The sequence below is a fragment of the Pinus tabuliformis genome, chromosome 1_2 (assembly GCF_031772625.1).
Source record: "Pinus tabuliformis cultivar Carrire ecotype Pingquan chromosome 1_2, CPIR1, whole genome shotgun sequence".
NCBI classification, from domain to species: Eukaryota; Viridiplantae; Streptophyta; class Pinopsida; order Pinales; family Pinaceae; genus Pinus; species Pinus tabuliformis.
The window spans coordinates 80,798,483-80,812,380 of record NC_142298.1 but is presented as its reverse complement, the minus strand read 5'-3'; the positions used below and the strand labels follow the sequence as shown (position 1 = coordinate 80,812,380).

The 13,898-nt window shown below is 34.2% G+C and overlaps 1 pseudogene; it reads right to left on the bottom strand.

The window, feature by feature from the left end:
* The window catches only part of LOC149204526 (serine/threonine-protein phosphatase 7 pseudogene), a 77,774-nt pseudogene extending 67,401 nt beyond the window's left edge, over nt 1-10,373 (bottom strand).
* Nucleotides 10,374-13,898: the final 3,525 nt, after the last annotated feature.

Genomic DNA, 13,898 nt, shown 5'->3' with positions numbered 1-13,898 from the left:
CGCGGTGGCTAGCACGACAAGATTGGTCAAACTTGACTTCCACTCCACAATATTATGCACTGTATCCATCATCAACATCCTCCGTGCGAAAATGATGTCCATATGACCACATAGATGGGAACAAATGCACCTATACAAAAGTGAAAAATCACAGGTCATGTGTTTAATAACCCAAACATAATTAAAAATAATATATATATATATATATATATATATATATATATATATATATATATATATGTTACAATTCAAAGGTGCAATATGAAGTTAAAACTGTACAGAAAGAGATTATAATTACCGAGTTGTTGCACCCAATCCCTATGTTTAGCGCATCCTCTTCAACACACGGGTAATGACCAAATGCACTGTATTTCTCTCTGACTTGATCAACAACCCAACTGTTAGGGCATGTCATTGACATATTTTCTTTTAAATGATCAGGATAAGGCACACTTCTACCATTCAACCGTTTGAATTCTTTCCTGTCACTATCCCATTTCCTCCTCTTCTCTTCATACAATGCGACCCATGGTTGTGTCACTTCCATATTGTAAATAATGAATTTTTGGGATGGATTCAATTTATAAATTCGCTAATGAAATCAAACCAACATATATATAGTATGTATGAGATCAAAATATGCATTAATATGAATTTTAGTGTGAATAGCTATTGTGTAGTAATTTGAAAAATGATAAGCCTACCCCTAATCTTTATCATGCACCTCTTTCCATTCGTTTCGAGAAGCTTCTCTTCTCTTTTGTCTTCATCCCTTTTGTCATCCCAAATCGCTGCACCTGGTGTGTTCTCAATCTACTTGATATACTCACTGGCATAATAGAAAGACTCATATGATATATACCCTCTGCTATAGACCCCTCAAGTTTTTCTCTTTGTCGAGAAAAACCTTTCAATTTCTTCATGTACCTCTCTAAGAAGAACATCCACCAACAAGAAACGAACCCAACTAATTCAACCTCATTTATTAGGTGGATTGGAAAATGAACCTACAATTCCATGAAACTCGATTGCAGTTCTTTCATAAACATACAAACAATATCAACTATCTCTTGACGCCAAAGTGGAATTCTAGCCATATGAATCTCCTTTGATGTGATCCAATGTACAAATGCATATAATCTAGATATGGCATGCCTTAGGTCTTGGGGGAAGTCATGGTTCACACACCCATGCACGAGTAGAGGATAATGTTACTACACAGTAAAAAATACATTATACAAAAATTAATTATAAAATATCCCATTACATAAAAAAATAAATCATGTTTTTGACTTACGTACTCTTAGAAGGTTCAAATAGTCAAGCAATTTCAACCCCGACAAACGATCATCCATAGTGAAACAATGTTGTAGTGAAGATCGATATAAAGAAGGCACCCTCACATTCATTATAAGTTCCTTTGCCAAAGAAATATCATCTTTCTTTAAAATGCATAGGACATCACTTTATTTGAAAGACCAAGAAGGGCCAACCTCTCCTCTAGTTTCTTGTCTTGGCCAGTGTTTCTTTTTAGTTTTTGAAGAAATAAGATCTTTCCTAACAACGAATGTGTCACTTTCTTTTGATAAAGAAGACAAAACATTTTTAAATATATGCATGGGATCTAGTATTTGGGGAATCGTAAGATGCTTCCAATATGGGAGCTCATAAAAGACAAATTTCCTTTTCATTCCAAAGGGAAATTTCTCAACATAGGTGTCGAATAAATCCAAATCATCAAACATAGGCTCCATATTTGAATCAAACATTTTTGTAAACTCCTTCTTTATCTCATATGCTCTAAGCCATCCAGCTAGCGTCATTATTGCAGGTCTTTTGGTTCTCTCTCACTTACCATTGAAAGCATATGTTTCTCTTCTATAAGGGTGTTCTTCTGGGAGGAATACCCTAGAGCAGTCATACAATGGATTTCTTAGGTGGATGGACCACCCAGCCTTTACAAAAATCCATAACATTTACATCCATGATACCCTTTTTTTACAATACTTGAGAAATTATTGTATATAAATCGACACATTAGCGTCCATGAATATATGAACAATTGCAACAAATTAAAATAATATGCAAAACAATATTGTTACTAAACAAATCAATAAGAATATAATTTACTAGCGAAAAATCCTAATCCTAGATAATCATGTATGATGTAAGCACATATGCCATACAACAGAAAACTCCTCTCTGTTGATATAGATCTTGATACATCGTACAAATGTATTCCTTCCCATAATTCCTTAAATTCATCTACCAATGGTTGTAAGTAGACATCCATATTCTTCACTTTTCTTCTACCAGGGACTATGAGAGCCAATATAAGATGTTCATTCTTCATAGAAAACCATGGGGGGATACTGTTATTGATCACTACTACAGGCCAAACAAAATAGTTGGTGTTTTGGTGTTTACAGGATCCATGGCTCTTCCGAGTCGTAGACTTCATATTTCATCCTTGATTTTTTTAGGCCATCTATCTTCTATATGCTTCATGGCTATTGAATCTATTGGGATTCACATAACTCCTGAATCACTTCTGTGTGAGGCATGTCATCCCTGCAACATAGCTAATTATTTGCAATGAAAGAGTCTTTGAATCCTTGGGATTATAGGCATGTGCCTCAATATCTTATGAGGACCATGTGATTTACCATTATTTTGAATTATGGTACCTACCATGCTCACATTTCAGACATATCTATTTGTCTGCATATTCTCCTCTATATAGAATACAATCATTTTGACATGCATAATATGATATGTACTCAACACCCAACATTTTTAACAACTACTTTGCCTCTTCACAGCTACCCAACAAGACACTGTCACTCAGAAGAACCTTATCTTTGAATATCCTGCTGTTGGTGGGGAATATAATTGTACAATGTCAATATTTAACATTCATGAAACCGACCATTTTTAAATTTTATTGTGTGACAAAATATAAGGAAATTGATTGATCACAACTCAATTACCTCAATATTTTCGAGAAACTGGCATTCAACATGCCAAACTTTGCTTTCACATTGTACAACAACATCATTGTCCCCAACTAAGTAGAATTTGACTTGCCGCCAGGTCCAAAGAGAGGGGTGGTGGAAACATATTTAATCTCTAGAATAAGGTATCAGTGATATGAGCATCATCCCCTAGCTCATAGTTATCAAATGCATCTAAGAACACTGCCTCCATGCAGTCATATCCTGTAAGTAATCATCCATACCAACCTCCATTTGATTGTCTCCATTGCCAACTTGTGATGAAGAACTACTATTTCTATAGTCATTCCTAATTGGTGAATCTGGATGTAGTGGGAATTGAATAGGTGATTGATTCAAACATTCTTTGTATGATTCCTCTCTGATTCTTTGTCTTAATGCAACCTTCTCTCTATTTGACGTTGTAGTGGGGTGCACTGAAAGATGGTAGGTGGGTCACTTATCATCACTAGAATCCTAATTTCAAAAAAGATTAAACGTCATTAGTACAATATTAATGATATTAGTAAGCATGAAAATGAAATTGGTTTGTTGAAATTTCAATATAATAAACAATTATTACAATCATTGATCCAAGATTGTGGTTAGAAGATTTCATGTTCCAATTAGTAGGGTGAAGAGGTTGTCCGTTTTCATCTTCCAACTGCTTGTTGTATGCTGCTCCTGATAAGAGCTTCTGACGTTTTTGAAAATAATTTGGAGTAATATTTTATGCATCTGAACTCGATTCTGAATCTAGATCCCACAAATAATTTTCATACTTTTTTATTCAAATTGACATGGATTAAGAAAAATAAATTCAATTAGATAATCGAAAGATAAATAAAATCTGAACTTACTCGAGATGGAAATGGAGAACTCTGTGAAGGACTTTGATCAACAATATGGAATGAGTGGAAGTTGAAGAATTGACCATTTGATATTATTGATATTTTGTCCCTGTATTTGAGAAAAATCAAAAATAAAATTTTGTGTAAATATATAAAATTAATCTCGAGAACCACGTAACCACAATATGAATTTCAATATAGTTTTGAAACCATTTTTGAAGAACCAGACGAATTTAAGCAAAAAATGTTGATTTGTAAACTACTGTGGATATTCCAATGGATAGTTCATCACAATAAATCTGATAATAGTATATTAAAATTATGAAATTTTATACTATTACAGTTTTATTAACTTCTAGATTTGTAAATTTAACTATAATTAGTGCATGCATGCGAATGAAAATTATGAAGAAAAATAGAGAACGATGGAATAAGCTCTCACACACAAATAAGATACAACATATGGTCTGGGAAACCCTTTCGAAGAAAACCCAACTGGAAGGTAAGGCTGCTTCACTCTTTGTCTCTGTTTGGAAATATGGTTGTAGGTACAAAGAATAATGTCTATGGCCTATGGGCTTCTACAGTGCACAGATCCTCTATGTGTGATCTACCTCCTATCTCTCCTGGCTATATTTTCTCAACTATGGAATAAAATTCTCTCAAAAGAATGGAATTCATCTTCCTCCTTATGGCACGATTGTAACACAACCTTATAACCTACTAGTGGTTAAGTTTGACTACATCAACTCTTAACTAGAGTTACAATATAGACCCTTCTAGAGTATTTTACATAAAAAACACGTGGCCAAACCATTTTCCATGAATAATGGGGGCTGACAAGATATCCTCTCGAACTATAGGTGTCAAAACAAGAAGGTCAACTTTTCACTGGCATAAATTTTGCATGCAGACTCCAATTGATGTGATTCTTGCGTCGTTAGAAATATTTTGGTGTGTAGAACAACTTGAAAAGGTGATGCATTAAAGTGGCAAAATTTTACCCTCAAAAAACATCATTTGATTCCTCAAAATTCTCTCGGAAGGTTTTAGACCCCATTTTGCCATACTGGGTCTCGCCGTTAAAAATGGTCCCATGAGATGATTCCTCAAAATTCTCTCGGAAGGTTTTAGACCCCATTTTCCCATACTGGGTCTCACTGGTAAAAATGGTCCCATGAGATGATTCCTCAAAATTCTCTCGGAAGGTTTTAGACCCCATTTTGCCATACTGGGTCTCGCCGGTAAAAATGGTCCCATGAGATGTTTCCTCCACTTTTTCCACTTCAAATGCATCGAGATGGATGAAAATCAATATAATGATCAAATCTGGATCAAATTTATACTATGAACTATTGTAATTCATGTTGATGCACTCTGAAGGATAATTTGAGATTAATATGCCATTTTATGTGAAAATAAAATTTCAAGTAATTTTTAAACCCCACTGGTGCGCTAATAAGAATAAACTGCACCAGTTTGTTTAAATAATAAAAGCACCGGGGTGTTTAAATAATACCTACACCAATTTCCGACATTATGAAAAAATAAAAAATAAGTTATCATATAAGTGTTCTTTCACATAAAAACACACTGATACTTTTAAATAAAAAACAACATCGTACCCGATTGTTTGCTGAATTTAGAAAATAAAAATGAATTCAACTGTCTCAGTGCTCTTTTAAATATAGACCACATCGTTGCATTAAAAATAATAATCGCATCATTTTGGGATTTCGAAAATAAAAAAAATGAATCATGTTGGCACATTGAAAAAATATGGTGCCTCAGAAATGTCAATGCACTTTTCATATAAACGCTTTGGTGTGCTTGAATATTGAATACACTGATGTGAGGAGGAATCGAATTAAAAAAAAAAAAAATGCATTTTTTTCTTCTTTTTTTTTTTAAATTAAAAAACAAGCAACAATTAATTTTTTGAAATCTAATTTCATAAAACTTTTAGATAGTAAAAAGTTATTCACCATTTTATTACTTTACCCAAAATTTCAAGGAGTGATTTGCAAGAGAGATATACTAGGAACACTATGCAATAACATCATAATACTTTGGAGCAGCAGAACTATTCAAAATATCAAAAGCTAAAAGGTATGGTGATTCACTCAAAAACCTACATAGTAAATTTTAAATTTCATTATTTATTTTACTAATAAAAAAATTTACAATTTTTGTTAGGGTATAATTAAAAAAGAGATCATTTGCAAGAGAAGATCATATTAGAGCTATAAAATAGTTTGTATCCACTAAAATATCAAAAGTTTAAAGGTATGGTGATTCACTCAAAACCCTGGATAGCAAGAATTTTAAATTTTATTGTTAAAATATTTTACAATTTCTGTTAGATTTATTCAAAATTCAGAAAAAAAAAAAAAAAAAAAAAAAAAAAAAAAAAAAAAAATGAAAACCGTGTATAATAAAAAATTTACTATATATTTTACTAATATTTCTTTTTTTACGATCTCTCTTCCTATTTAAATTTACTTTAAAATCAAAGAAAAAAACAAACAAAAAAAATCAATACTTACCTTAAACACTTGCTTCTTTCTTCTTGCAAAATTTCACATTAGGGTTTAACTTTCTCTACCACTTCACAATTAGGGTTTTTCAATTTAGGCACTTTATTTTTAATGAGTTTGTGTACTTATTATATATAGGGTGTTTGAAATATAAAGTAGGGGAGTCACTTAGTGAATTAGATCCAAACCTTGTCGTCCCTCTCCATTTTTTTTAAACGACTATAGGTTACGCGGTGCACCATATGCAACATAATACACCGATGTTATCTGAGTAATACAACACACTGGTAAATTATAACACTTTTGATTCTGTCTAGTATGTTCATCATTGCTCTTCGTGTAATATAATGCATTGAAGCACATGTTCCTAAGAGAACCGTTAAATCATTGCCAATGTGTTGAGCTGTACAAATCACACTGTCAACCCTATCCAATTTTTAAGAGACGATTATATCTTTCGCGGTGCACCCTATGTAACATAACACAATAGGGCTATCTCAGTACCTCAACACACTGGTATATTATAACACTTTCAATTTTGTTGAGTCTGTTCATTGTTTCTCCTAGTGTAATACAACACACCAGCCGCACATGTTCCTAATAACATCGTTAAATCAGTGCGGTGTGTGTAGCCTTATAAATTGCATCATCCTAATTTACAATTATTTTTAAAAATTAATTTTCCATGACAGTGTTGGACAATTAAAATCCCAGTGTATTTAATCTTATAAATGCACTAGTGCATTTATTCAGATAAACACACTGTTTACCAGAGCTTTTTTTGGCTGAAAATTATTTGATTTATTTGTAAAATATATCTAATGGCTTCTATATTGAATGGTACAGGTTGTATATTGATAAAAAATGTCTCAGAAGGTCTCAAGTAACAAAAATATTGATTGACACAATGACAACACATCAAAAAAATTAGAGAAGGAAAGTTCTTTGTAATTTTTTTACAAAATTAATATGTTTGAACTATATGTAAGTTTAAATAATATGTATTAGTTGGTGTGTGTCATGTAGAGCCACAAAATGAACAAGGTTGATAAGATTATTTCTAATCTATGTGCAAAAGAGATAAAATCATGATAGAAAAATTGCATAATGATGAATTAAGTGAATGGAAAATACTATTCAATATGAGTTTTTTTTTTTTTTTTTTTTTTTAATTAATAATATACTTAATAATATTAGATAACATGTTTCAAACAATCTATTAATTCGTATATGTTTAATGTTCTATAGGGAGCAATAATGAAGGAAAAGATCAATGTCATTATAAGAAAAGAAAATTTATGGATGATCTAGATCCCAGGGGGCCCCAAGATTTAAGTAAATGAAACATTGGAAAAAAAGAGAATAACCCACATGATAAACAAATCCACACGAAAGAGTTTCTATTAAATCAGAAAAATCACTATGATAGCTACATTGTGTTGGGCAATCTGTCCTCTTACATAGGGAGGCTAGTTATTTATAACATTTTTTTGGTTACATTACCATGGGTAAATACCATGGGTGGGAAAATACCATGGGTGGATAATACCATGGGAGAGTTTTAGTTACATTACCATGGGTGAATTTCCATTCGGACCATTCCTCCCCCTTTAGGAAGAAATGGTCCCCATTACGTGAAGTTCCCTCCAGAGAAGCCTTTGTTGAAGGTGAGTTGTGAACGGCCAAGTTTTATTGAAGAAAAGGGTTTTGCGTGGTTGATCCACAACCGAGGGTTTGTGGATGAACCATAATTGTGATGTGTGAAGTTCCAAGGATAGAGATACCTTGTAATTATGTAGAGCCAATTGTGATATAGATAGTGTGCGACCTAGCAAATAGACTTCAATGAACTGTGGGTTTGTGGATGACCCATAACCATGACGATTGATATCCAAGGATAGAGATACCCTGTAATTATTATGACCAACTGTGATACTAACAGTGTGCGACCTAACAAATGGACTTCAACGATAAGGGTTTTGAGTGGTTGACCCATAACCATGACAAACGAGGGTCTAAGGATAGAGATACCCTATATTGGGCATGAAGATATCACTGCAACTTTTGTTAGAGATAACATCCAACTTGAAATTATGCATGTCACATCAAAATGATTGAAACTGATCACCTGAAGCTATGCTTGTCACACCAGAATGATTAAAATTGCACGCCAATATGAATTGGCATCAATTTTCTCTGACCCATTGAATGAGGAACCAAACATATGAACTTTGTAGAAACCAATTGCCTTGAGTTTCATTAGATCCAGTGCTTTCCTGAGAAGTCAATATAGAATTTCTTATGTAAAAGCATGGGAAGCAGTTAATGACAAGGTTTTAAATTGCTAAATTTGCAATTAGAAGTAGCATATTCTTTCAATACTAGTTGGGTTGTCGAAAATAGCAGAAGTCTTTGCTACTTTCTCTCTCTCTTTTTTTTGGAAAATGTAAAACTGGAAATATGAAAATTCATTGACAAACTAGGCATTATGCCAATTTTCAGATTATAATAGAATCCCCACTAATTTGAGTTTTTTGTGCTTAACAAATTTTCTTTCTATTTGATAAGATTGAATCATAAATGATTCTATAGTATCTATGTCTCTCCTTAAAGCCCTGGATAGAGTTTTTCAACAATCTCTAATTAAATCCATGATTTAGTGACAATATATTATCATTGTCAAACTATGGCTGATTTTTCAGTATTGATGTCGTTGGATTGGTTCAAATGACACCTTGTGTAGAAGCTTTAGCTAACATTGAAGTTGCGGAAATATGTTTGGAGTGATCTATCAACAGGTTTTTAAGTATTTAGTTTGTTGGATTCTTTAGTGCCTCCGTCATGAAGACCACAACCTTGGGAACCATGTAGTGCGAGAGATTCTCTCTACAAAAAGACACAATCTCTTCTTTTGTTATGATTGTGTCATCATTTCCCTTAGCCTTAATAAAGGCCTAGGGCATCTCGCTCCATAGGGGATGGGGCATTACATCTTCAAATGTGTGAAAATTTGGATTAGAAAAATCAGGTGACTCCAATATAATATATGTACCCCGACTATTATAACGCTCTGTGATGGCCTAAAATTGTGGATAATTTGGAGCACTAAGAAAACTGATCAAATTTTATGATTTCACATCATGGTAAATTGTGTATCCTTTATCCATTCGTGTTAATCCAGTTCATTTTTCCCTTTCATCAAGACATTCATGTGACCTGGTAATCAACTTTAAATGGTTCTTGTTTAGAAATTATTCTCTACAGTTTGTACCCCATAATAAACCAATCCCTCTTTCTTTGTTTGGTGACAATCCTAGATGTGTAGAGGGATCTAACCAAATTACATCAATTGGTATCAAGTTCAAGCCCTCCCAAGGGGGGCCAAGAACCACTCTCCAAGCTCTAGCTTGATCCCCATACTTAGACATCAATTCCTTCTCAAAACCATAGAAAGTTATGCAGAATTTGGTTTCATGATTCCCCATGGAGAAGAAATACTCTATGAGGGAGAAGAACCTTCCAGGCTAAGGGAAATAAAAAAATATTGAGTCCCCAGGCCCCTATATTGACATAATCTCTATTGAAGAAAAAAATTGACTGGGAGATGGAGGCCCTACGATGTATAGCAGGTTAAGAATGTCGTGCAACTGGCCTTGAAGATCTCCCATCGCCATAACTTTGTAGTTGCTATCGATGTCGATTTCTAGGAAATTGGGCTATTTTTTGAGGACCTTGAATGCTGATATTGCAAGACTGTAAAATACCAACACGGGAAGCACTGACGGGAGCTCAGAGGGAGAAATGTGTTGGGATGACCAATCGAACACCGTGGCCAAGGACTCTACCCATTCTATGCTCAGTGCTCCCTGCGGAGTCCATTTTATCGGTATCTCAAATGGTGGCGGTGGAGGGCCACTGTTGGTTGTCTGTGTATCGATATTCTCAACATATTCATTTTGATTACATAGCGAGGCCATGGAGGAAGAAGACATGAGAGGATAAAATAGTTTAGATGAATAGATGTAGTAGGGTGTTGATGTTGTACTTTCCTTTCTTTGTTGCAGTAGAATGAAAATTTAAGTATTCTCTCTACTGCCAGATGCAACACACATGCTTCGCCTCGCTAGATTTTACCCCAACTTGATTAACCAGTCGAGCAATGGGAGCAACTAGAAGACCAACATCAAGATCATGTATTAGTATCATATGTGGGATGCCAAGAGGCAATTCACGAAGAGCCAAATCCGGAAGTAGATGCAGGAGAACCACTATGATAAGTTCATGCCTTAATTTTTTTATTCGATCACCTTGTTGGATCCCTTCTCTAAATGGAGGGAAAAGCATTATGAGTAGAACTGAAAAACTCCCATTGAATGCCCTTAAAACCTGATTACTATGGGGTCATAACCTGCTTTGATACCATTGATAGAAATCCTGGGAGGGGCCAAGATTTAAGTAAATCAATCATCAGAAAAAAGAGAATAACTCACACAATAAACAAATTCACATGAAATACTTTCTATTAAATCAAAAAAATAACTGGGATAGCTACATTATGCTAGACAATCTGTCCTCTTACAAAGTGAGGCTGGTTATTATAGCCTTTTTTTGGTTACATTACCATGGCTAAATACCATGGATGGGAAGGTACCATGTGGATTTAATTTTAGCATAGTAAAATCACTTTCAGTGTGGAAAATAATTTAGTAAGCCACTTTTATTAAATTATTTTTTGATTTAAATAAAAAAAACCCCATGAGAGCAATTAAATAGATAATTATTTATTGATTTTTCTCTAGGAATTATTATTAAATCATTATTTAACAATTATTCCTTGTCACATTTGACTAAATCCCTTAGGAATATTTAAATAGATCATTATTTATTTGAATTTCCTTCTTTTTGTTATTAGAATAATTATTAAATCACTATTTAATAGTTATTTTGATTTCACACCTCTCTTGTTTCTCGAAAAATAATTAATAAATCATTTTATTTGTTAATTATTTATAAATAAAGTAATTTAACCATTTTAAATTCCTTTTCCCTCTCCAATAAATATAATAAAGTATTCCAAGTAGTTAGATTTGAATTTGGTCAATAATATTTTATTATTCTCCATTTTCGAGATTAACTCCATGCTTTGCTATATAAAGAGGGTTTTTCATTCATTCCTCACCATGATCATTATCATCGTCAACATTATCGTCATTTTCTTGAGCTCCCATTTGAGTTCTTCACTTTTGTTTGGGTTTTCACATGATTGAGAGAGGGAATTCTATTTCTGAAGCATCAAAGATATCAAAGGACCCATCCCACAGAGGGGGACTTACAAACCAACATGTAGATCTCCTTTACCAGGTGTTATCAATAAAGATTTATTCATTTAAAATTGTATTTCCAATTCAGTCATTATTCTGGATACATTACTTTGCAGCTATTTATTTTAGATCTTGCTTTCTTTTACTACAAATTTTCCATTTGTATTGCAAATCTAAAATTATAGTAGTCATCAAATTGTTGTTAGGGTCATTTGTCACCTAGTGACTTAAGTGAGGATTTTTGGTACACCTTCCAGGAATTTTCATAATAACAAATGACGACTCCACTAGTTTAATAACCACGTTCCTGGGTGACTGAAGTTTAAGAAATTTCAGGGTTTCTCCAACCATTTTTTAGGCCTCTCAATTTTTATTTCCATTTTTAAACCTTATTTTGTCAAATTTTCAGATTATGAAGGGTTTCTGGTCTTTTCTGCAGGTCACAGGTACCAGCGGAGCAGGAGACGACAACATCTATCCAAGATTTGCCGACTGAGACTCCTAGGAATATAGCACACATTTTTTCCTCTTTAGTGTGCTCCAGAGTGCACTTTTTGGCCCAGAAACCATGCTAGCTCTGAAAACAGGTCAGTACTAGTGCTCTCCAGCTTTTTTGAAAAATTTTCAAATTTTTTACAGTTTGTCTAAAAGTGTTGTCTGCAGACTAGTTTGGGTTTTCATCTGTGTTAATAAGTCTCCCTTAGGCCTATATCCACTTGTTCTATCTCTTTGAGGAAGGAAATAGCCCCCTAGGGTTTAGAGTACTCTTCCACATTTTTAGGAAGACATTTGCTGAGTGAGGAGTCCAGGGTTTTCAAGATTTTTAGCCTCTGTTTTCTAGATCCGATCCATTACTCTTCAGATCTATTGCATAGGCTTATTTTACCTTTTATCACTTTAGAGTTTGGGTTTACTTTTTCCCCCTTAGGATCCCCTTGAGCATCCTAGGTCTTAGAGCTTCATACCTGTCCTTTACAACAATTTTCACCTCTGATTTTTGTTATTTGTTTGCACCATTTTCAACAGATTAGGGTCTTTAGATCCTAGTTCCTTGACATCAGATCTTGTTGGCCTCTTTATGTGTCTTTGAGTAGCCTGTTTGTCTTATCTTGCTTAGCTTCTTAATATCCCTTGTGGGTGGGGTTGTGTATGCTTTATCGACTATTTAATTTTCTGTCATTTTAGATTCATTTATAGTGCTTCAACATTTTACTTTCAGCAACATATGGGATCATCAAACATGCTTAATTAACTCATGCACTTGACACATATTTTACACACACTCACACCTTAAGAGAATGAGAGCTTGTTTAACACCGCCAAGCCAAGACATTAAACACTACACCTTAATAAATCAACACACATAGATTAAGCCCACTTGGGCATCAGGGCCAAACAAACTTTGTAGTGTATGTAGGTTTGGTGGGAAAGGCTTCCAATAACACCAATCGGTCACTTTTCATTGAGACATAGAAGTTTTCATATTATGGAGCTTAAAATCCTTCACCATCCCATGGTCAAAGATGGAGTGTGCAAGAAACCCGATTCAGAGGGGGTTAGTCTAGGTCACCCTACGAGTAGTTCTCCTCGGGGCTACCCAACCTATGGAAGGGAATTCTGTGTGGTGACTGAATTCCAAGGAGCTCAAGACTCGAACACTCTCATGTGAAAAAGGTATCCGTAGTGACCAATCTTAGGAAAACACCTTATAGGTCTCGCTGTGGGAAAAATTTGGTCCTCTACCCCACCTTTCTCTAGAAAGCTCTGCTTGCGGGGATGAGATTATGTTAAGTAAGAAGTTATTTGGAAGGCCATATGAAACAATAGATTTAGGATTGTTTGAGGATTCATATCACCTATAGGCTAGAGGTAATTTTTATTTGATAGGACATGTTTTCTTGCATTAGAGTAACATCATTAAAATAGTTAGTTTACACTTGGCACCACTGCACTAGGTGTTTTCTTGCTGTTTGTTTCTCTTTTCTTCCTATCATTATCACTTAGTCTAGAAATCATAACACCTCCAAGGCATTTGTCGCATCGAATTTGAGGGCTTCACCCTTAGTTCCCATTAGGCCATATCAGTCATCCCCGTCAAGGGAGAGTTCATCATTCGAGTCCTCCATCGAGTCATCATTCTGATTCTGATTCTGATTCTACTGATTCATCCTTTGATTCCGCGTCCCCTCATCCTCA